The 26732-nt window shown below is 37.1% G+C and overlaps 1 long non-coding RNA gene across 1 annotated transcript; it reads right to left on the bottom strand.

The window, feature by feature from the left end:
• Nucleotides 1–19827: 19827 nt before the first annotated feature.
• Nucleotides 19828–24322, bottom strand: LOC145559739 (uncharacterized). Its single transcript, XR_014092913.1, has 4 exons — nucleotides 24116–24322; nucleotides 22956–23026; nucleotides 21059–21145; nucleotides 19828–20214 (listed from the first exon to the last, which is right to left on the bottom strand). It is a non-coding gene; the product is annotated as an uncharacterized LOC145559739 (long non-coding RNA).
• Between the last annotated feature and the right edge of the window lie 2410 nt (nucleotides 24323–26732).

The following is a 26732-nucleotide window of genomic DNA, read 5'->3' as shown; positions in this document are numbered from 1 at the left end:
AATTGGATGATGGTCTTTGCGCCTATCGAACGACTTTCAATGAACATGGGGACGCTTACTAAGGGAAGATTTGAAACAATTAGGAGAACGCGGCTTGATTGGTTGGGATGAAAGTGGATTGTGCCTCTTTAGTTCTCTACGCTTAGCATACCTTATGTTTCAATCAACCATGAATATATTGAAGCATGCATACCCATTCCATATAGAAAAGTGTTCATGCATTCGCATTTGAGCATTTGTGAAAGTCCTTCTCAAGAGCTATTTGTTTGAATATTTGTTTTACTTTCTTTTCTTTTTAAATGATTTTACCTCATTTTGTTTCAAAAGAGTTGTGGGTTAAACTCTTCGGAAACCCTTACAAGACCTCACTCGTCCTCATAGGCGACTTTGGGGTTTAAAGGGCTTGTTGTAGCTAAAAACAGCCATGATTCCTACATTAGTTAGTCTTAGTGTATATTCTTCTTCTCTCTTTTTCTTTTCTAAATAAACCCTCCTTATTCCTTTCTAGCCTTTATTTTTCTCGGGACACGAGTTATATGCATCATTTTGGTGATTTTGGGCAGAAACTCTCCGCGCCCTAGCCGCGGTCTAGCCGCGGGCGCGCATGATCTGGAGAGACCGCTCAAGAATAGAGAGACCGCAGCCCCCCGCTTCACCTAAAACAAGGCCTCTGCCGCGCCCTGAGCGGCGGGCGCGGGCTACAGTACCCGCGGGCGCGGGTTTTGCCCTGATTGCCCGCGGAGTTAGTTATGGGTTTTGTACCCATTTCTGTGCGCCCGCGGGGTCTTCTTGGAGAGGGCGCGGCCGATCAGTTTTTTTCTTTGTCTATAAATACTCTTGTAGATCCTTTAGGAGGATAATTTTAGATAATATTTCATTTGCTTAGTTTTTAGAGAGAGAAACTAGAGAGAAGTTAGAGAGAAAGTAGAGATTGTAATCCTTGGATCTGATTTGTAACTAACATTGCTTCTTCAATCAAGTTTGGAATTCTTCTTCATATCAATCAAAGTTTGTGAGATTTCTTTCCTTTGAATTTACTTCAATTGCAATTTTCTTTTTTGCTTGAATGTTTGGTTTGGATTTTGATATAGTTTGAGAATTTGTTGATTGATTGTATTTCCTTTTGATTTAGCTTGAGATGAATATGTTTGTATTTGAATTTGTTTTGGCTTTAATTTTCACCATGATTAGTGAGTAGATTAGTTGCTAGGGAGAAGGGGAAGCATGCTTGATTGATGATTTTTGCTAGTTGATGATCCTTGTTTGATTGAATTGTTGCAATTAAATTGGTTGACATAGTTGTGCATGTGATTAATTAGACTAGGAGTGATTAACCTATAATATTAATCTAGATTGCATTGCAAATTTCAATGACACAAACAATTGATTTGAGAATTGCTTTAATTGATTGAATTTGATTGTGATTCTCCTTGTTAGCCATTCATAGTGAACCCTAGCTTGGTTTATAGGAGATAACCTTTGAATTCCTTTGATTGTAACTATTGTTTGTCCCTTGCATTGTTTGAATCAATTGGGTGATCTATCAATTAGCATGATTGTTGAGCTTGCATGTAGAACCTATATCCCTAGTGTTTAGTATATTGATTGATTTCTTTGAATTGTCTTGATTCTTGTTATCTTAGTTACAAAACTCAACCATTCATAATTCTTCAATTTAGCTAAACATTAGACTATAGCATAGCCTCGATTCATTCCTTTGGGTTCGACCCTTAACTTGCCTCTATACTCGTATAAGGTTTGTTAAGCGTTTACAAATTTAGTTTGACCAAGGGAGAATTAGATGACGACCTAGTTTCAACCCTTGTCACGTTCACGCACATTCTGAACACCATGGCAATCCCCAATTGTTGCATCTACCCCTTCGCACAATATCAAAAAAACTCCACTGCAATACAATGATGAAAACATTACATTAATACACAAACCAGATGTAATTTATCCTCTTTAATAATTTTTTATAAACTAACCTAAAACTTACCCGCTTACACCATCAGCCCTAGCTTTCCAATTCTTTATCAACGTGTATACATTCCGCTCCACAATGTTGTAATTCCTAGGCTTCTAGGATAGGATGACCTCATTGCACGGTCATATACTCGCACTATGAGTCCTACCCCTCTCCACCTTCATTCCTTGGATTCCCTTTCCCCTAGAAGGACTGCTTTCCTCTTTTTTTATGTTGCCTTGGTTGCCCTGCTGCACCTTTGTCTCCCCATCCCCCCTCCCCACCCCGCACACCATTGTCTCCAACACTCTAAGGAGCATCAGCACTCCTTTCTTTATCCCCATCCCTGTAGGGAATATTTCAAGCATTACTCCAAACTTGAACCCCACTGTGATCATACACTTAAGCATGGTGGCGTCCAAAGGGAAGAAAGCTAAAGCAAAAGAGTCGCCAACAAGTTTTAGGAACTTGTAAACTATTCACACGGTGAAGGTTACACCCTTTAACGATCCAGGAGATCGTGAACTCCAATAGATCTAGAACCAAGACTGGAAGTTTGGGGATGAAGGTACAAATCCAATCTAAAAGATAAAGAACCTGCCCGAATAATAGGTCTTTACTTTATTCTACTCGTATTCATGTGCGCTTTCTGACTAACATGCAATCAATAGTTTTACACTAAACCTGTTTAATCTATGTTGGTTGAATATTAATGCACAAACAAAACTATTATTGGTGATCACTTGAATTATAATCATACTAACCCTAAACAAGATTATTAATTATCTTATTAAGCGTAATTACAAGTACCAAATTCCCTTTAAACATGCATAAAAGGTGTGATCAAGCAATAACAATAAATATATATCAAGCAACATAATAATCATAGTAATAATAATAATCATAACTAAAATAATCATGTTAAAGCATAATAATAGCAAGATCCTAGGCATGATACCAATAAGATTAATAACAAACCATAGCATGTCACTAAACAATATAAAAATCAAACTTTAGCCCTAACATCATACTAACATGCTATTAAGAAATAAATAGGAAGCATTCTTTTAATCATACTTGATATTAGAAATTACCCTAAACATGGTACTAAGAAAAGCATCCTAACATGATACTAGGAAAACCATCCTAACATGATACTAGGAAGCAAAATAACAACTTAAACATGATTTCTATATCACAATATCAATTAAAAAGTTAAGGCACTTACTTGGATGCCTCGTACCTCTTTCTAATAACAAAATAGACACGTTAGTAACTTCAAGGAAAATATTAAAATCAAACAGTTAAATTAAATAATTGAAAGAAAGATTTAGGACCAAACCCTAAAAAATATCAAACCTTTCACGTCTAGGGCGAAGGCAACTTCAAACTTGGCTAGGTGTGTCTAGTTCTAATGTATGAGGAATTGTGTTTATAAAAGACTAGGCTAGAAAGAGAAAGAGATAGAGAGAGAGAGAATAAGCTTTAACTTACATAGAGAGAAGAATTAGAGAGTTCTGGTTATTGAAAAACGGAGGTCCGGGGACCCTATTTATAATAAAATAGTTCGGAATCGATAGAAAGAATCAAAGTTCAAAAAGGAATAAAACACGCCTCTGTCGCCAACGATAGGACCTGTTGCCAGGCGATAGGGTCTGTCGCCAGGCGACAAGATTTGTCGTTAGGCGACAAAACCTGTCATTTGGCGATGCAGAAGGTTTTCCACGCGTTTTCAACACGGAATTCACTTTTGATAAAATCAAGTCGTAAAGTCCGTACGAAGGGTTAAATTGTAATTTCATTTAAAACACTTCTTTTATTCCAAATAAAACTCATAAAACATAATTATCAACCCTAATCCCATTAGGATTCAAAAGAACTTTGTAGAACTTTCTAGAAGACTGTAATCAATCCTAATTGCATTAGGAATGATAATTCATAAAAGGCCCTCCCGTAGATCATTGGGCCGCATATAAGAACCAAACCGGGCCCAGTTTAGTATTTTGGCCATAAATTCCTCATTATTCATCGGAATTGGGCTTATAATATATCATTGGAAAGCTCTTTTTGAGCCCTATCTAACTACCCTTTTATTGGACCCTTATCATGGGCCAAACTAAATTGTAATGCACGTTTTTCATAAATAGGGTAAGAAAGGAAATATTTTCAAAAACAGAAAGAAGAGATATTTTAATAAAAACATCCTCATCACTAGACTTTTCACTCTTTCACCTCGTTTGATAATCAAATGACACACTTTGACTGAGTTTTGAGAAACTTATGTTTCGAAAACTAATGTCAAAGTAGCGATAGGGACGGAGAATGATTTAGAACGTTCTGCGATCCTAAATCATCCTTGTAACGCCGATACCTGCAATCTAGCGTTAGTTAAACAGATAAAAGAGTTAAGAAATGTGTATCTTGCACTTTCGAGCACACGTCTTTATAGGTAACCGATTTGTTGTTGCATTTGTCGTTGTGACAACCTTCCACAAGCTAGGGAACGCCATCTTGCTGTTTTGAATGTTCACTCGTCTCTGAACAACGGAGCTTTTTTTATATGTCCACGCATCTCTAAATAAAGAGCTTCTTTTTTGTTAGACGATCTTCCTTAAGCTAAGGGATACCGCCTGAGGAATGCTACGCCTGTAACTGCCTCTAATTTTTGCTGCGATAGTCTTCTGCAAGCCAGAGAATACTATCAAAGATTGCTCCGCCTGAAGCCATCCTCAGTTGTTGCGATAATATTCCAAAGAAAATTGCCGAAGATCAACGCATGTCGATCCTTTAAAGCTGCTTGAATTTTTTTGTTGATTCTTTGGGTGATGACAATCCTCTTTTCTTTGGGAATAGTTGCCAACACAACTCTTGTATGATGTATGACAATCCGATTTAGGGAAAGTTGTCAATGCCACGTAACAATCCATCTTTGGAAATGTTGCTACGATGTAGCGACAATCTGTATCTAGAAAAATTTGCCAAAATCCAATTTTGGGAAAAGTTGCCAATGCTTCGTAACTATCTGTCATAAGAACTTTGCTACGATCGATAATCCACATCTTGGAATATAACTCTTGAAAGCCATCCACCTTGGAAATTTGCCAACGTTATGCGACAATCCTTTTAGGAAAATATTGCCACTATTGACAATCCACGTCTTGGAACATTTGCAAAAAAGAGTTGACCGACAATCCACTTCGGGAAAATTTGCCACTTACTAAAATGAATGACAATCCACGTTGAGGAACCTTTGCCAAAATTTATGATGAGTAGAGACCTACGACAATCCTTTGGTAAATTTTGCCATAGGGAATTAGGTATATGACAATCCAAACTTGCCAGAGATGACAATCCGAACTTGAAAAAAATTGCCAAACAGAGAAGGAGTATAACAATCAACGCTTGGAAACTTTGCCAGAGATGACAATCCAATCTTGGAAAAATTATCATTAAAGAAGATGCGCGACAATCCACATTTGGAAATATTGTCAGTTGGGGATGACAATCCAATCTTGGAAAAATTGTCGTATAAAAGCTTGCTTTTGAATCGATGCGTTGGTGCTTGTAATGGGCCAATGCTTAGGCGCTTAAGCTAAGTGAGACGATCATCGTCAGGTCAATCACTTACTGCGATTGTAATCGAGCCGACTACTAATTGTGTCAATTTGCTTATAGGGGCTAACTGGCGTACCAAGGAACCCAATCAATTAATATGATCGTCGTCAGGCCGTTCGACAATCAAATATGATTGCAATCAAGCTGACTCTAGTTGATTTGCTAAGTTGTTTGCATCCTTTTGCTTCAAACCTTTTATAAAGCTTACCCGTCCGTCTGGGACTTAGTGTACCTGCTTTTACATTTTGGACTATAGGACTTTGCTCATGTAATTAGGGTTGACCTAAGACTTAGTGTTGCTTGACTCATTAACTTGACATGACTCATGGTATAAATTTGACATACATGGTGACTCACTTCGTGTGACTCGTGTGTGCATAGTGTTGACTCATGAAGCTTGATATGTACATGACTCAAAGTGCAGCATAACAAAAATTTCTGTCATTTTTGTGGAGGGTGTCGACTTTCCCGTCAGGGACTTAGTGTACCTACTTTTACATTTTTGGACTATAGGACTTTGCTCATGTAATTAGGGTTGACCTAAGACTTAGTGTTGCTTGACTCATTGACTTGACATGACTCAAGGTATAAATTTGACATACATGGTGACTCACTTCGTGTGACTCGTGTGTGCATAGTGTTGACTCATGAAGCTTTATATGTACATGACTCAAAATGCAGCTTAACAAAAATTTCTGTCATTTTTGTGGAGGGTGCCGACTTTCTCCCGAAAATGAAAGACGCAAAAAAAGAAAGAAGCGAAGTTTTTGAAAGTGCATATTGAATGAGCTTAATTTGTTAATGTTGTCTCTCTTAGTACAAGGATTTTAACATCTTAGACTATCTTAGTTGACTTGATAATGAAATTATTTTGGTAACTTACGCGCGGAGGCTAAGTACTTCATACTTTGTGATGCAATGATGATTGATGTTGATATGACAAGGCATGCTTCAATGTTGTGTTAAGATTTCATGACAAAGGGTTCCTAAAGGAAGTATATTTGGTCATGTATCTGTGATGTGTGTGATAGTGACACTAAAGTTAGGCTGCAAGGGCTACGTGTGTGGAAAAATATATTGAAAAGAGTCAAATAGTGGTGACTCTTAGGCTGGGTAGGCTAATAATGTAAGGATCAAGCCCCCAAGTCTAACTCTAAATGAAAAGGGACGAGAATTGGAAATTCCTAAATATGATCAATTATGAAAGTAAATATGAATGCATTTTTATTACGGTCGCACCTCGATGTGAGGTTGCCTACGTATCCGTTAGGAATCAGGCCGAACGTAGCTCTAACCGAACCTCGCACAAGTGTGTATACCTCAAAAAGGTCATTTGAAGGGTTGTAACGTGGTTAGGATAAAGGTTTGAAGAAGAAGGGGACAAAGGCTCAAGACCCTTGATATGCCCCCAAGGTGTGCAACCTTGCTTTCGAATCTTTATATTTTTTATGCTTGAGGCTTCTCACTTTTGAGCTCTTTCTTCTCTTTTTTTTTTTTTTTTTTTTTTGCTCTTTTTATTTTGTTTTTGCATTCATTTTTATTTTTATAAGTGTGGGCAATCCCGATCATGCGGTCTATCACTCACTTGACATTCATATTTCTCAGGCACGGTACCGAGCACTCGATAAGAGACGTAATCTGTGACGTGTTCATATCACAGACATGGTCATGTCAAAGACATTGGAACACTTGCCCTTTTGTACACTTTTATTGTTTTTTCTATTTTAGTTTTTTATACACTCAAGCTTTTGAAAATTGCATAAGTTACACACCATCCCATCCCAAGGTTAGGTAGATGTAAGTCGAAGAAAGAAAGGTTTATCGTTAGACGAGGCTCAAAGTGGTTTATTAAGAAAGTATTGTATATTTAAAGGGTGAAAGGTAATATGATGTGGCTACAAGGGGTGCCTCAAATCATTGGTATACCTTGTGCTTAGTTTGATAATGATTTTTTTTTAAGCGATGTAATGAAATGATCATATGCAAGAAAATAAATGCTCATTTTATTAAAAGGGGAAAAGAAAAAAACTACAAAGTATTTCTAAGGAAAGAAAAAAGGTGCTTATGCTAGACTTATTGGGGAAAGGAAGAATGAAAAATAAATAGAAAAATAGGTCATGAAATCTTGTTGTCGAAGCTCGCCTTGTGTCTTGTGCTCATCATCACCCGGTCTTTTTCCTAGCTAGAGGCAATGGGATCTTGTTTGCTTCTATGAGATTTTAAAATCTATAGCATTCATCAGTGGTATGACCATTTCCTTGATGGTACTTGCAATAAGAATTGGGGTCCCATCTTGAAGATCGCTTTTCTGGTGTTGGATCCTCGGTAGGGCCAATAGGTTTGATTAATCCTCGATCATAGAGACGATCAAAAGCAACATCATAGGTCATTCCAATGGGTGTGAACTCTCTTTTGGGTTTCTTTTTATATCCTTGATTATCCATGGCTAAGACTTCATTGTGGTCAAAGGTACTAACATTGTTACTAGGGTGGGCGTTTTCAGAAGAAGGATTGTCGTTCTTCTTGGCTTTCCAGCCATTGTGGTTACTATTATTAGTAGCTTTTTGCTTTGCGAGGTCATCTTTGTTTCAATACCGATGTCATAGACGGCCTTGAAAGTATTCAAATTATGTTGATACTTTAAATTCTTTGAATACTTCTCTTGGAGATTCTTAATAAACATCCTTACAGATTCTTTTTCGGTGGGCACCTCAATCATCATAGCGGAAGTTTCCCTCCACTTATTAAAGAAAGAAGTAAAGCCTTCATTCTCTTTTTGTCTTAGCATCTCAAGTTGTCTACAGTCGGTTTCGACTTGAATATTACACTTATCTTTGTCAATGAAAGCGTTATTTATTCCATCCCAAGTATAGGTTTTCTCTTTATCAAGAGAAAAGAACCAATGTTGAGAAACGGTTTCTAGAGATAAAGAGAACAAGGAATGAAAGACTTTCCTATCAATCCCCTTAATGTTCATTATGGTCTCGAATGTCCTTAAGTGGAAGTAAGGAGTATCTGTTGGCTGGAACTTAGGGATGTCATTGACATTGAACTTCTGCGGAAGAAGCTCCTTGTCCACTGAGACCCCTTGTGAGCTAATGCCCTGGAATCTATAGTCATTGGATATTTTGCTCAAGCTTTCTTGCATGAGCTCCATTTGTTGTTGTTTAACAGGGTCATTGATTTGGAAGGTTAAATCCTTCAACACCTCGGTCACGTCAGCCATTTGCTTCTTAAGCTCATTGACTTCTTCTTGACTTGCCATTATCTTCTTAGCTTTTATTTTTCGACCGACTGGTTTATCTAAAAGTTGAACTTGAACAAAGGTGTTGCCCTTGATTAATCGCCCTTCTCTCCTTGACCAAGTACTGTGGAAAGGGAAATTAGGGGTAAGTTTTTTATTATTTATTTTGACTCAAGCTCTATTCAACATGGAAGAGAATGTGGAAGAGAATGGGAATAGATTGGACCCCCCACTTGAATGACGGAAAACGACTCATGCATGAACCTAATACATGGTCATGGTGACATATTCAAAGTGTGTGCGAATACTAGTGAGTGTAGGTGACATGTTAAGACTCGTTTCATGACCATGTGGCTAGACTATGTGACTAGACTCAAGCAAAGGTTAAGTTAAGACTTCATATATGCAATAAACTAGACAGGTTGTGGTATTTTAGTCATAACTTTTTTTTTTGTGACTCTTATTGGGATGAAACCAACGCCACATTAAAGATAAAACCCATGGCTACAGATCCATAGGTTTTACAACTCTTAGTTCTTCCTAGAACTCCGACTATGACCAAAACAAGTTGACGCTTCTAGTGTATACGGGAATAAAAATACGGGTAGACTTAAAGGAACTATGACTCGATTTAAGGTATATATTTTTAGCTCAAATTAATTAATCAATTAATTAAGCAAAGCTCTTTATTCATTGGTTAGTTTATTAAGACTTATTTATAAACACAAGTCAAACCAAATGGTTAGTTTAGACACATAATAAGTATGCACAAGTAAGAGATGCACAAGTAGTCAAGTAGTCACGATATGATGCAATGAGTTTGCAACCTAACCATGGCTCTAGTTCTCTAAAGTTCAGGATATGGGTTAGTCAAAGAGGGTCCATGGTTATGAGTCCGGATGCACCGCGCGGAAGCCTTACCTTTGGAAGGGTTGGCGCGTGTGGATGGGACCCCGCGAGTTAAACTCGCTTCCATGGTTTGGTGAATTCAACATTCTCGGATGTACCCTTTGTTGCTCAGAGCGTTCAATCGGGTAGATGGAGCATGAACTCCCATAGGGTTATGTCCATACGTAGAACACATATGGGTTTCAAAAAAGAGAGAAAAACTCAATCAGGAAGTAGAATCGAGCCAACAGTGCTAGAACTAGTCAAAACAAGAAGGCGAAGTTCTGGCTCGGTATTGGAAGAACTTGGCGCCAGACAATAAAGTACGTCGCCAGAAAATGGCTCTGTCGCCAGACGATAAAATTTTCGCCAGGCGACAAGGCCATTTTTCAGGCTACTATAGCTTTTTTCTAGACAGTAGTTCCTACATGCCTCAACAGCTTTCTGTGTTCTTAGAATTTTCCAGTTTTCGCAGTATTATTTCGATTCTAGTTGTGAAAGATATTTCTCAAATTTCCTACGTGTAAAAATCCTATGTTATTAACTCATTACGGGTGGTCTTTCCAATGAGAACCTTTTTTATGCTTATGCCAATAATGTTAATCAAAATTACGCACATGAATTATTTAGAACTTTCGAGTCTCATCCACTCATTCTAAATCATTGCCGAAATAAATTTCAGGAATTAAAATAGAAATCCTCCCCAGTGGAGTCGCCAAAAACTGTTGGGAATATTTCAAGCATTACCCCAAACTTGAACCCCACTGTGATCATACACTTAAGAATGGTGGCGTCTAAAGGGAAGAAAGCTAGAGCAAAAGAGTCGCCAACAAGTTTTAGGAACTTGTAAACCGTTCACAGGGTGAAGGTTACACCCCTTAACGATCCAGGAGATCGTCTACTCCAATAGGTCTGAAAGAGAAAGAACCTGCCCTAATGATAGGCGTTTACTTTATTCTACTCGTATTCATGTGCGCTTTCTGACTAACATGCAATCAATAGGTTTACCCTAAACCTGTCTAATCTATGTTTGTTGAATATTAATGCACAAACAAAACTATTATGGGTGATCACTTGAATTATAATCATACTAACCCTAAACAAGATTACTAATTATCTTATTAAGCATGATTACAAGTACCAAATTCCCTTTAAACATGCATAAATGGTGTGATCAAGCAATAACAATAAATATATATCAAGCAACATAATAATCATAGTAGTAATAATAATAATAACTAAAATAATCATGTTAAAGCATAATAATAGCAAGATCTTAGGCATGATACTAACAAGATTAATAACAAACCCTAGCATGTCACTAAACAATATAAAAATCAAATCTTTATCCCTACCATGATACTAACATGCTATTAGTTAAGAAATAAGAAGCATTCTTCTAATCATACATGATATTAGAAAAGCATCCTAACATGATACTAGGAAAAGCATCCTAACATGATACTAGGAAGCAAAATAACAACTTAAACATGATTTCTATATCACAATATCAATTAAACAATTAAAGCACTTACTTGGATGTCTCGTACCTTTTTCTAATAACAAAATACACATGTTATTAACTTCAACGAAAATATTAAAATCAAACATTAAATTAAATAATTGAAAGAAAGATTTGGGACCAAACCCTCGGAAATACTGAACCTTTCACGTCTAGGGCGAAGGCAACTTCAAACTTGGATAGGTGTGTCTAGTGCAAATGTATGAGGAATTGTGTTTGTAAAAGGCTAGACTAGAAAAAAAGAAAAACAGAGAGAGAATAAGCTTTAGCTTAGAGACAGAGAAGAATTAGAGAATTCTGGTTATTGAAAAACGGAGGTCCAGGGACCCTATTTATAATAAAATAGTCCGGAATCGATAGAAAGAATCAGAGTTCGAAAAGGAATAAAACACGCCTCCGTCGCCAACGACAGGACCTGTCGCCAGGCGACAGGATTTGTCGCTAGGCGACAAAACCTGTCGTTTGGCGATGCATAAGGTTTTCCATGCGTTTTCAACGCGGAATTCACTTTTGATAAAATCAATTCGTAAAGTCCGTATGAAGGGTAAAATCGTAATTTCATTTAAAACACTTCTTTTATTCCAAATAAAACTCATAAAACATAATTATCAATCCTAATCCCATTAGGATTCAAAAGAACCTTCTAGAAATTTCTAGAAGACTATAATCAATCCTAATTGCATTTGGAATGATAATTCATAATAGGCCCTCCTCTAGATCATTGGGCCGCATATAAGAACCAAATCGGGCCCAGTTTAGTATTTTGGCCATAACTTCCTCATTATTCATTGGAATTGGGCTTATAATATATTGTTGGAAAGCTCTTTTCGAGCCCTATCCAACTACACTATTATTGGACCCTTATCATGTACCAAACTAAACAAGAATGCACGTTTTTCATTAATAGGGTAAGAAAACAAATATTTTAAAAAATAAACAGATTGAAGAGATATTTTAATAAAAACATCCTCATCACTAGACTTTTCACACTTTCACCTCGTTCGATAATCCAATGACATGAAAGGTATTCATCACCGGGTTTGGTTTTGGGGAGACACATTTGGGTGTCTACAATCCCCCACCACACCTTTCTCTCCCAGACTCTCAGCAGCAGCAGCACTCCTTTCTCTCCTAGCGTCCCTATCAATCACATGATTATTCCCATTGCCCTCTTCTGCATTCTTTTGCCTACCAACTTCAGCTTCCTCCTCCAGATTTCTTCTCTCTTGCATTATTATTTTATGCATCATCTCCAGGTTTCTTCCCCCCCCCCCCTAACAAACCTGCATTCTCTCCTCCACCTGCATTCTCTCCTCCTGCATTCTCTCCCCCTCCTGCATTCTCTCCAGCATTCTCCTTACGCAGGTCAGCTTTAGCATTTATGCTCAGAAGCACCTCATTTATGGAGGATAAATTGTCATAATCCGTCATCATAGGATTACCTTCCACAATCTTATTACCCCCTAGGTCATCCCATTGAACACTTTTCTTTCGAGCTGCTGCATCTGCATCAACCTCCTTCAATGCAGCCTTTGCAACTGCTCGCAGTCCCTTCAAAGGCTGATTTCCCCTACTACTGCCACTTTTCACCCTTTTCCTGGACAATGTCTCCATGCAGCACTCGATTGATTCCAAATGAGGAGATAAGTCTTTCACTACCTACACAAGCTCAACCAGGATCAAAAGACATGCAAAATTGAAATATATCTATCGACATCAACTACAACCAACATCGCATACCTTTCTAACAATCAGATCCTCCATTGAGCATCTAACCAACTCCTGCAACAATCTCCTATCCTTCGCAAGGCGAGGATGCCGCTCACCGTATGTAACATCAATGCACTGTATGTACACATGAATATCAATACACAACCAACAACAAAACACATAAATAAATACAGAAATACAGACTAAATGACAAGCTTAAGCTTACCTTCAACTTCCTATAGTCACCAGAATTCCTCTTGTCTTTTTCAATAACACCGATCACTCTCTCCTGCGTCCATACATCAATCCTCGGCCTCTCACCCCATAAATTGGGAGTCAAAATCAAATGGCCAACGTAAAATAGTTGTACAAACAGCGTACACCCACCACAACCAGCAACAAAGCCATACCTCCCAAACTTTTGCTAACATTTTGTCTAATATGCCATCAGCCAATCATGGCTAAACTCTGCCCAATTGTACAGCTCCGCCTCATGAGCTATCGTAACGCCCAGCACCAAAGAGGTCGACAAACTACCGCCGTCGGTTGAAGGACATAATACCTGACCCAACAAAACAACAAGAAATGCAGTCCTTAAATACAACACATCATCATCATCAACTAAGGGCCCGCCTAATAACCCCTTTTCTTCCAAACCTAACTGTATCGCATCTACGGCCCGCCCAACTAAGATGTGCGTCCTTCCCTGTGCATCCAAAACTCCAAAGCACTTCCCAATCAGCTTAACTATTTTGTTCATGTTTAATTCCAGCTTTTCACAAGTCAGCGGCACAGGCTCGCGTATGTACGGTATTCCTAGCACACAATTCCACTGCATGGGACTTAAAGGCAACTCCATACCATCCCCAAATCACATCACACTGCTGACAGGATCCACCCCAGGATGTAACCAGTAGCAGAACTTCCTGTCTAATCGATTCACCTTCAGGTTCAGAAGTGAACCAAACCCCATTTCTTCAACTGTCGTCTTCCTTGTAGGATCTAGTCCATCAACAACCTTGATAAATGCATCCACGCGGATTATGAAATTTGCAGGTTGTTCATCACAATAGTAAACACAAACTTTGATACTAGCGCATTGGAACAAAAATTTCCCACTATCATAAAACAAATCAATGTCTTCAAAACACACCTTGGAACAAAAATGTGATTGGGTATCTACTACCCTCTTCTTCTCTGTCACAACAACTCCAAGTGGACGATTATCAACCGCCTAAATATACACATAAAAACCAACAACCTATTAAAACAACAAAATAAATGAATGAAATGCAAAAAATCATAACTTCATACTCTCAGTCAAAATATTACCGCCTGCTGCGGATCCAACACCCTAGCCCTGACATCATTTATCAATTTAGCTTCCCTTGATTTTGCTTTTTGCTTCTTCAACTTGCTTGCTTCAGCCTTGCCCTTGTTAATTTTCCTGTCCAAATGCTGCAACTCTTCATCCTCATCCTGCTCATCACCACCTCCATTGTCACTTTCCTGCTCTGATTCATCTTCAGTACTACCCTCATCTGAATCTTCTAATAATTCTGTCCCCCCCCCCCCAATGCCATGTGCAAGCAACTCGTTAATGTAGGTCACTTGATAGGAAGGTTCAACCCCTTGTCCTTTGCTCTTTTTACTGCTTTTCTCAGGTATGTTCTTCTCTGCAGGCATTTTTCTTATACCAGCAACAACCAATTTCTGGCTTTTATCAGCAGCAACCGCTTTTCTGGCTTTTATCCACTCCTTTTTCCTGAAGATCCTGTGTAATTTCCTTCATCGTGAGCTACAACAAAAAAAAAATAGTAAGTAGGTATACATGTTAATCTCCCCAAATGTAAACACAAAAACACAAAATACACAGTTACTCACCCCCAACTTCGCCCTACTACCAACCGCTGGACGATAAGAAGAAGCACCACCCCTTTTTCGTCCCATACTTGTCCCTCTACATATAAACATTTTTTATATTAAAACCAATAATAACAATAGGTTTATTTCCACTCAATTTCTTAGTTTGATTCTTAGTTTTGTAATTCTAATCTCAAATGCCAACATAAGTCCACTTTGAACCAACAATCTGAATTTCAAATAAGTCCACTTTAAACCAACAATCTTTCACATCATTTGAATTTCAACTATCCATCCAAGATGGACTAACTTGCACATAATCTTACCAGTATTTTACCAGTATTTTACAAAATAACAAGTGCACAACTACTTAAAGATTTCAAATACCAACATAATTCGACTTTGAAACAACAATTTGCTATTCACATCAACTGAACTACTTTCAACACAATTGAACTTTGAGAAGCACAAAAAACCTAGTCTAAATAAATTTTATGGTTTTCCACACATCAATTGAACTTGGTTTCACTCATTTACTTTAACAACAAACCTGAATTACGATATTTAGGACACCACACATCCAATATTAGTGAAACAAATTTCATGGTGTTCCACACATCATAAACGCAGCTTTATTTCTCAATTGTACAACATAAATTCCATTAATGGGAAAATTGGACATAATTACTCTTAATTCTCCTTGTATTCGCAAAAATAACTCTAAACTAAGACATTATTTACAACAGAATAACCCAAATTAGCAATAAATTTAGTACAATGCATTCAAATATTAAAATTTCGCCACCCAAAATAAACAAACAATCCACATTTTCAAAATTCTAGGGTTCCCCAAATTTCTTACCTGTATTAGTAGGAGAACGATGTCGATGCCAGAACAAGAACCACCAAACAACGAACAATCATAAACGACCGGAGACTAGAAGCGAAGCAAGAAGAAAGCAAAATTGAGTGACAAAGAGAGAGGGAGTATAGCGAGAGAGAAGTTATGTATTTTAAATTCTTTATGGGGAAGATGAAGAGGGAAGTTAATGAGAGCGGGAAGTTAATGAGCGAGAAATTAATGAGAGCGGGAAGTTAATGAGCGAGACTGACATGCATTGGATTCACAACTCACGCTTCCAGCAATACAGAAAGAATGTAAAATTGTAATCTTCATAACTCAAAAGGGAATTTTTTTTTTTTTTTTTTTTTTTGTTTCTTTCTTTCTTTCTTTTTGAGCGTTGCAACTCCGTGGTCTCCATCTGAGAAAATTATATGCTGACTAAAGTATAATACTTATGACGCTTGGAAATGGTTAAATTAAAAAGTGTTGTAAATATGTGAAAGGAAATGGTTAAGAAACACCAATTAAAGCGCGTGTTTTGAAAACAATTACCTATTTATTTATTTTTTTTTAAAAAGAACTACAACAAAGTTGTAAAAAGTATAAGTAGCACTACCACTCTAATAATGTCAACTAGAATATTTGGCATATAATTAAGTTCTATTTTTTACCTTGATTGCATAAAATAATCATCTAAATTGACTAATTTACCCTTCATTAAGGTTAAAAGTGGTAGTGTTGCTTAAACTTTTTACAAATTTGTGGTAGTTCTTTTAAACATTTTTTTTAATAGGTAATTGTTTTCAAAACACGTGTTTTAATTGGTAGTTATTGACAAAATTTCCTATTTGAAAACGGTGCAAGAAAATAAGTGTTGCAAATAGAATAGTCGGAAGCGCCAAAAAAAGGAAAAAAAAAAAACCTCAGGCATAATTAATGAAAGTATGTTAAGTATCACATTTTCGAGGTGAAGGCACAAATTCCATGCTCAATTCCATTTGACAAAAAAACAGATTCCTTTTCTACCTAAGCTCTTCAGGCATGCCAAACATTACTGATCATCACTAAGAGAGAAAAAGAGAAAGAGAAGTGAACAGTTTAAGGGGCATTTTTGAATGAAACGCCAACAACCAAACCATGACATAACATAATAACTAAGCTGCTTATTCTATACATAGAAATAGTAAGAAGTTAGAGAGACTACAAAAATGGGGAGTTCATTTAAGAATAGCAACAATCAAAGAGGGAGCAGTAGTTGTAGTAATAGTAAGCCGTACGCGTTGATGCTATTGTTAGCGTTCGGGGCAGCTATTCTTGGAGTTATGGTGCTTCACAAGATCAGAGAGAAACGAATTTTTTCTCTTCTTGTTAAGGAGAAAGACCATGAGCTTCTTACCCTTCACCTTCTCTTCCAGGTTCGTTTTATTTCTTTCTTTATCCGTCGTCTCACTAGCTAGTTGTCACATTACTCGTTTACGCTGTTGTGTGACTATCTAATTCATTTTGGAGAATCAATTAATCTTCAAGAAAGTGACATGCAATGTACTTTTATGTTGTTTGAAAGATTTCTACAACAAAATTAATTAAAGGAAATTTATGCATAAAAATTTAAGTAATACTTATGTAATATGTCGCTAAATCAAATATTTGAATACATTTTTTTATTGATAATTGTGTAAGGTTTTTTTAATTGATGCATAGTATTAACTTAAATCAAACGTCCATTAATTAATCCATTATACTATCTCCGTTAAATATTATTAGATACGATTTGATATATAAAGTATAAGTAGAAAATGTGTGTTTAAAAAAAAAATATGAGTAGAAAATGCCTAATTGCTGTAATTAATCTAAAACAGAGGTAGTAATGCTCCAACCCACTTTTTATAAAGCTTGAACATGATGTTAATTCATTATTAAATAAATACACTTTTTTAGACATCAAAACTCCCTTACATTTCAGCACAATTCATGTCACTGTATAATTGACTATTGTAATGCTGAGAGTAAATGGAAATCCTTTAAATGGATTTCTAATTATACATCTACATTCTGGGGAGCTTGCAGAGAGAGAAAGAGTTCAACCAAGAAGCTCGGAAGAAAATCGAAGAGATGAACAGCAAAGTTTACTCCCTGAGAGCACAGAAGTTGGAGCTCGAAAGGAGGCTGTCAGATAAGGAATCTACAATTTCATCTCTCATGGATGAAAGGAAGGTGATAGAGTTGACGCTTGAGGAGAAAAGGAACAAGATTCAAATTCTGAGAGAAGAAAAGGAATCGAGTAGCAAAGATCCCCCTCAAGTTACTGTTTTAAAGGACATGTTAAAGATGAAAGATGCAGAAATTGAAGATCTGAAGTTCCAGCTTGAAAAACGAGAAGATTTGCATTCAGAAACAACTAGACTTGTAACAAATTCCATCGGTGTTGGGACAAGAGATGAGGGTGAGAATGAGGGGGATTTACAATTAAGTAACGATTCATTGACAGATTCAACAATGGGAAAAAGTAGAAGCCACAATGACAACGTTATTCAGACAGTGAATGATCACAGTACAAACATTGAACACAAGAAGTTGAATGATGTGAAAGATGGAGTTGAATTGAAGAGCGAGAATACTAAAACTGATGGTAGCGAAACAGCAGATTATCATGCTGACCACAGCACCAAGGTCACGGAAGATAAAGCAAGAGGAACCAACACTAGCCATGAAGAGGAGAAGCAGAAATTGCAAGAGCATCAAGCAACGGGTGACTTGAAAGATTCAAGCCTTCTCAGAGGCGGCCTGATGTTGGAAAAGCCAGATGGATCTGTAAATGGCTATGGCTCTAGAGCAAGAAGGAGACATTCCAAGGGCAAGAGGAGAGAGATTCTAAGAAACAGGAGATTGGGTGATGACTTGTACTCTGCGAGCAAGACTGGAAGCACTCCAGTTCTTAACAGAAATGAAGAATTGCAGAAATCTAACCAACCCGGAAATAATGAGTCAGAGGTTAAAAAATTTCTTGTTGAAAAACATCAGCTGCCACAATCAGACAAACTGAATCATATACCAGACACCAGAAATAATGGTGAATCCAGAGACGAAGTAGCCAAGAAGAGTGACAAACGAGGAATAAAATTGAAAAAGACACAATCTAATACAACAGAGGAAACTGAACAAGTATATGAACATGGGATATTAATGAGCACGGAGCAAAATATCAATGTCAAAACCAAATTGCTAATTGATGATGAGGGTAGCAAAGTAGATGATGTCCAAATTACTGCCAGTAAGCAAAATTCTGACGAGATCACAAAGCAATTAAATGACCAAGAAGAATACCGGGAACAGGAAAAGATTAGTAGCATCAAAGTGAAGAAGCAAGAGATTGATAATGAACAAGGAAATGAAATTGTAATCGAAGAAAGTGATGCTGAAGATTCAAACGACGCTGAAACTAATGAACCAGAAATTGATAGAGATGACATCAGAAGATTTTCAGAATCAGAACCTGATGAGGAAGCAGAAGAGACAGAATTTTAGGGTGCCAACTCAAAATGATCACCAAGATGTGAAAAAACTTAGGAACTTCCCTAAAAGCAGCAAAGTAATGCCAAAGTCTATTACAGATATCCCAAGTGCAAAACTAATTGTGATCCTGTGATCAAAGTCTATTAATCAAATGTCCGTACACGAAAAAAAAAAAATGCCTTTATCCTAATCGTTCTCCAAGACTACAAATATAGAGACTTCCTAACAGGGATTACCAAGTAGATGACTGAAGAAACGAAATGCCAACTTGAACATATTTCGGTCAGTTTTTACTAAAAATCTCTATTATCCAATCCCTATGTCTAAAGCCTCTATTTAATCATTTATAAGTAATCTAAGTCATAAGGAGAAGAGATAATTGAAAACAGAAAAACAAAATGCCCAACTTGATCTACATTTTCCTGATACTTTTTACTAAAATCTCTAATATCTGATCCCTAAGTCTGAAGCCTATATTCAAACATCGAAGTCCTAGGGAAAAAGTATGATTCAGAACCCATGTAATTACAAGGGTTGCTTTTCACACAATTTGAATTGCACCGAGTAGCTTAAATTCCTAAACACCAACCACAAGTTGTACAATGAACATGTCCAAAGTGCAGCATTAGAGCTTTAGAAGGCTACTTCAGCCTCATACATCATTCCAGGAAAAATTGGCATTTGCAAACAAATTAAGTTGGTGACATCATCCGCTCAATTTCTTGAACTATAAGATACAACAAACTGGTCGCATGCTGTCCTATATCCATGAACAGAAGCAGCAGACCAAAATAAAGAAAATGAGAAAGTAAATTGGTATTTATAGTAAATTCAAAGGGGAACACTACTTTAGACAATTATATGTTTATCATCAACCTTTCAAATTGTCAAAAATCCATTTATCACATTTGTTTGCTCCAAAGCTATCTAACCGGCAACAATTGGAATATCAGAAAATATCCACCTGGCTGAACAGTTATGAGCACCGTCTTTATTGCTAAAGCATCTTTAGGTTCATGATTGTTCTACTGTGAAGCCGCCGCCGCCACCTTCAATAAGAGATAGTGAAACAGAATAAGAAGAAACAATCAGTAAATCATAAGGCAATCTTACCGATAAAGAGGTATATACATCAGGACCAGACTTGCACAAAGAACAAAAATATTCACTCCATCTTTGAACAAAAAGCCACACTTAATAAGGGATCATTTGTACAGAATTGATTATTTGATTTTACAAGAAAATGGCATCATTAACACTATGTTTGGATCGAAGGAAATGGAGGGAAAGGAAGGGAAGGGAAGGGAAATGGAGGGATGAATTATCTTTCATTTGGATAGCAAATGCGGGAAGAAGAGAATTGGAGGGGGAGAGAAATGGAGAGATTATCATACAATTGAAGATATTGATCTCTCCAACAATGGAGAGATTTGGAAGGAAAACTCATCATATTTCCCTCACCCCACCCCCCCCCCCCCACCCCCCCTCCTCCCTTTAGCTTCCCACCCCTTCCCCTCCCTCCCCTTGTTTTTCCTTCCCTTAATCTATCCAAACACACCATGAGAGTGTGTTTGGATAAGGTAATTTAGAGGCAAAGGAATGAAAGAGAAAGGGAGGATTCTGTTTGGATATGTTTTGGAGAGAGGGAAACCCAGAATGGAAGGGAAGATCTATTATCCTTCCCTATAAATAAACAAAAACCTTCTAATTTTGACATGAGGATTACTACATAATAAACTGATAAACCACTGCTTCAAAAGCTAAACATTGTTTCACATATAAGTTTATCCTGTCTCAACATAACTCTTTGGTCAGATACTATCAAATGAACAAATTAAGATGACTCCCATTCAGATCTGGAAATATTTAGATCACAAAGGTAAAGAAATATACCTCCTCTGTCTTGCCTTTGCCCTTAGTAAAGAACTTGTAGCTTCCAAAGATAAGCAAACCCCATCCAGTGAGAGATACAATGACAAACTGCACAATACAACATAAACTCAAGTTAGTAGTTCCTCTAGACACAACAATTGAAGCTCCATGAGTGAGAGAAAGAGTGTGTGTGAAGAAAACCTAACAAACAACAGATACAGTCAAAAGCAATAAAACAGAAGACAAACAAAAATTATATTCTGACCCATACAAAATCAAAGAAAAAAAACAAAGCATGATCCTTTTGTCACTCTTCCTCTCTGGCAAGTGTCAAAAAATAATTGCCACAACTAAAAGGATCTAGCATAAAACAGGTCTTTACTATATATCCTTCCATGTAAACCATAGAAAGGGTTCCCCAGCCAAATCCTTGAAGTTAAATTAATTGACCAAATACAGATGGTAAGACTTCTCCATGATGAGAAGAGAAAAAAAAAAAAAAAGTAGGCCCAGCCCAGTTGAGCTGAGCTACTTTGAAAACTTCTTACAGAAAAACCAGTTGTTATATTGTTCACTATTCTGAATGTGATCAGCTGGCAAGGCATAAGTGGTATTCCCACAGAAGCATGCAACTACTTTTCAACAACTGTTAGTGAATATGGACGTGAAACCAATAGTGTATACAACCTGCACCTGTCTCCAATACTGCTCAACCAGCCTTAATTAAAACTTTCTACAGCATATGAATCCGTAAATACATCTTAGTTATAACATATTAATATTCTTCGTAAAAACATATGCCAAACATTATACTTCGTTCCCTAAAAACTACACCATTTGCACTTTAACACTATTCACACACTCCAACCAACGTAGTGATTTAGACAACATAAAAAGATAGCTATGTGGGGTCTTGTTACCTCTGTCTTGAACTCTTGATATAAACTTTCATAAGATCAATTTCTTATAACTTTCAAGCTTGTATAATTAATAATAAAATTGAAAATGTACATTGGGATGCATTAAATTCCCATGGTGCAATATTTGGGAAACGAAGGAAGTATAATAAATTTTTTGTAAGACGAATATATAATAAAAAACTAGCAGAGTAAGAACCAACTATGTAAGTCATACAACTTTCCTTGATTGGGGTTGATCATCCTAATAAAAGTGATACACATATGACATTTGACATACTTCTGGGAAACAACATAAAAGTTGATGACTGATGAGCAGACATTTGTGTTAAATACTTGCTCCAAGGGAAAGGGGATACTAATATGTTGCAGACAGGCTCTATAAAGTATCTCAAGCATAAACATGCTACTCAACTGATTGTCCTATACACACCTCTCCATTTCAAACACCCCTTCTGCACCCTACCCACCCATCTATTCTGGAAACTACCTAGTTCTGCCATGAAAACTTCATCAAAAAAGAACAAAGTATTGATGCCACTTAGGACCCTTTGAGTGTCCAAACGGATGATATTTTCATGCAAGACAAAATTGAGAAAACCTTAGTCAACAAGCCTGGAATAAGTCTCATAAACCCAAGGGCCACATTTATCCTAAGTGAGAATAAACTCAAGAAAATGTTTAGAGATATCAAGCTCACAATATAGAAGCAGACTAGAGGGTTATCAAAGGATAGGTGTGGCAATACAAAGAAAAATTTATTATCATAGGATTTCTTGTTAAGCTTCACTGATACCTTCTATGTTACTCCAAGTCATTTTTAAAAATTAGCTATCAACCTATCATCAACTAAATAACATGTAAACTGAAGAATCAGACCAGAACCGACAGCATAGTAAAATATAATAATGTTTATATTTCATCAACACTCAAATATCACAGTAGGCTTGGAAATAAACAAACACGATAAAGGTATATAATACACCACATTAGATACTCACATGCTCTTCCTTCCAGTTAGCAGGATTCCTTGGTTCTTGCCAGCAGTTTACTTTTGCTGGCCCATGGTGATCTGCAATGAATAATACAACACATCATGAAACATATAGCTAAACATTTAGAAGCTGAAAACATTTTAGTAGTGGCACTTGATATTTGGGTCTAACTCAGCGGAGTTCTTACTTATCTAGAACTACAAAGCCAAAGACAAATCCACATTGATATTTGGCAAGGAAATCAGATTCTCATTGCATCTCAACCACAACAGATGCAATATAAATATATGCCAAGAAGTTTGCAGTTCAAAATGGAAATAAAACATTTCAAGAAAATGTACAGCGCTAAGCACACATTGTAGCAAAAGTCAACATTCCACACCACAATGAATTTTCTAATTTCCTTGACATGGAACATATGAAGATAGGCAATCATTTGTGGCAATAACCGTTCTACAACTTAAAATATGACACTTACATGACCGGAATATCAGCTAATAAACTAAAGGGTCGTTTAAATCGAAGTGTCATGATTGTAATGAATTTTACTTTGACCCTAGATCTTTTAAATTGTTAACAATGAGTCTGCTATTTCTGAAGTTGAAAAATCAAAATACTGGCCCATAAAAAGGCAACTGCTAATAATACAAAAACCCTATTAAATGAGTTAATTTCATCAACAAGCTTGATATTACATTTTTACATGCAATGTGGAATCCAATTAAGTTCTTGAACACCGAGCTCGTACCCAAACATTGGGATTGATTCTTTGAGTAAATCTCCCCTTTGCTAGGACTCCCTCTAAACCCTAAAAATACCTAACGCAATTGAAAATCATACAAAATATAAACCACATTAAATATTCAATTAATCAGCTGACATTTTTATTCCAATTATCACTTTGATTTCAAATTCTCTAATCAAAATCCCATTCAACAATAAAAAAATAAAATAAATAAATAAATAAAAATTAAATCACGATCAACATTCATAATGAACTCAGGATTCTCAACAATTTCACAATATATAAAAAGGGATTGACTTTTTTATTCCAAAAATTACAGAATTCAAAATACAAATTCCGAACCAAATGATGAGTAGTTTAAAGAAAGATCGAATACAAAGAAATTGAAAGGAAAATCACGATTCATAAATCGCAAAATTACCGGCGGCACCAGCGAGGCCACGGCGTTGAACAAGACGAGGAAGGGGTTGTTGGGACGAGGAGATCCGGGTGATGGATGCAGCTTGACGAGCAGCCGCCACAATACGAGATGCCATTGTTGTTGAAGAGAGAGAGAGAGAGAGAGAGAGAGAGAGAGAGAGAGATGAGACGAGTGGGAGAAGGGAAGTGAGATTTACGGTGGTTCTGGTTCTAAGTTCTAACCTCAAAGTGGGAAATGGGAACTAGCACGAGTTCGGGTAACAAATGGCTTGGATATGGATGCAAAACGGATACGGTAGAATACCCGTGACTCCGTGAGGCTGTGAGCCTGTGATAGCCTACTACCGAGATGGACCATATCTGAGAGCACAATGGACTTTTTCTCTTTTCCAAATGTTATTAACACAGTGATATCTATATATATACAATATGTTTAGGGTAAAAATATCCTAGACACGTGGACAAATCAGAGAGGAATACGTGTCAAGCCTGGACACATGTTTAGGACAAATCTTAGAAAAGGTTTTCTAGGAATATGTTAAAGGTTTTATGGGGTTTTAGTAATCAAATCTGCCAAAAAAAAATAAACACAACCTTCAAATGAATTAAGTAAGAGCAATAAAACAATAGAACCATAATAATAATTATAAATCAAAGAACAAAGACCAAGATAAGAGAGGCATTTCTGAGTAAGGACGAACTGGTGTTAGCAAGGACGACATAAATCAGATAATTTAGTATAAAAGTGTAGTAAATTGTATTAGAAAATGTATGAATGTGTGTATGAATTTCATTACAGTGAGCATCCTATTTATAATGATTTATAAGTCTAATAAAGGTAAATATTAAAGGATCCTCGCTATTATGGTAATGTTGACAATATTGATTGACATATTCATATCTTAGGAAATGTTGACTTGGTGATTGGTATTTCCTTGATTCGCTCCTTCAATCATGGGACTTGATTGTGCTTGTTGCCCAAGCATTCATTACGTGTCTTCAAATGGTCCGAGCTTTGAAGGGAAGTTGCCTTTCTCAGAATGGCTCAGTAAGGCGAACGACTTACTCAAAAACGTGCACTTGAGTCCGTACTGTCCGTACTCAGTAGGGACCGCCGCGAGAATAATATTTCGTCAAACAAGTGATCCATTTCCTGATTTAGCTTTATTTGATTGATTTCATAGTCTTCATAAGATCTTTAATTGATTGTTGACTCCTTGATTGACCCAATCAAGTCCTTGATTAATGAGCTATAATTTATTGAATATTCTTTGATATCTTTGACCATACATCTTTCCATTTTCAGCTTGTTTCCTTATTATGTGTGATTGAAGTCAATTATTGTATTTTTTTTATTGATCTTTTCCTATTTTGTAGTTTGCTAAGAATCCTCTCCCAACAACAGGTCCACATGGGCCACTCACCAACTGACACGTGTGAGCCTCAGATATCAGCTGGAATTGCGGCCTTCAAGGCCCAATTTTCGAGAAAGCTGCAAAACGGCGCAGCCCACCAAATCTAGGTCAAAGTGACCTAAAAGAGGGCACATTTTCCAATAAATCTATAAATAGGATGATATCTCCCATTTTGGGAGGGACATTCAATCATTTTTTTGCATTACCCTATATTCTCTCACATTAGATAAAACTCCTTATCTCGGAATCCGAGAAGATATCACTTTACTTTCCGCACCTGTTCACATTCTCCAACACGTTATAACATGATCGTTGGAGGTGGAGCTCCAACCACCCGGAGTCTCCGTTGTTTTGCAGATACAGACGTTGTCGGACCAGTCTTCGAGCTGCAACTCTCCTGATGGACAAAAACACCCAAAACATTTGGCGCCGTCTGTGGGGAGAGTACCTCAAAGGTGGTTTAAGAGTCTGTACCGGTGCTAAACCCCAACCATCTAACGGTTGATGGGGAGCTCTTTACAGACCATGAAGACGACCACGATGTGGATGTCGAAACGTATGTGGCCACTGATGGGTCACTCATTTCTAATCACATCCGTTCCAGAGACAAGCTAGAACGAATAAACAATTAAGCTGGTACCAGCAAGTCTGTTGGACCACCGCCTGGAAATACCCAAGCAGCAGGAGGTTAGGCTCCAGTAACCCGAGACGAACTCATGAAATTCATGACAAGTTTCAAGGGTGAGATCAAGGATCTGATCGAAAAGAGGACAACTGGCTCTAGTTGTAGGAGTTTATAGGTACTATAAAGTAGAAAATCATAATCATATTCAATCAAGCACCTAATCCCAAGATCGCATGCATAACACACAAGACACATAATCATACCTTTGAAGCGTGAATTCTACATAGCAATTCGACAGGAAAATCAAGGAGAGAATAGAGCCCCAAACTTTGCTCCTCTACTTAGTCCACGAGCTTCGAACGAGCCGTCCACCAATACTAGATTGGTCGAGTGATTGAGGAAAACCGTGATCACCACCTTTCTTGGACTAAGCCAACCACCACGAACCACCACACTGGCGTGGAGGGACGAGAGAGTGTCGTGAGAGAAAGGAGAGTTTGAGAGGGTCAGGTCTCATGTTTGCTAATTAGGGTTTGATCAAACTGATCAGTTGAATTGCTTACTTCATGCAAACCCTA

The sequence above is a fragment of the Chenopodium album genome, chromosome 9 (genome assembly GCF_948465745.1).
Source record: "Chenopodium album chromosome 9, dcCheAlbu1.1, whole genome shotgun sequence".
Lineage (NCBI taxonomy): Eukaryota > Viridiplantae > Streptophyta > Magnoliopsida > Caryophyllales > Amaranthaceae > Chenopodium > Chenopodium album.
The sequence above is the reverse complement of the archived record's forward strand: the minus strand, read 5'-3'. Positions and strand labels throughout refer to the sequence as shown.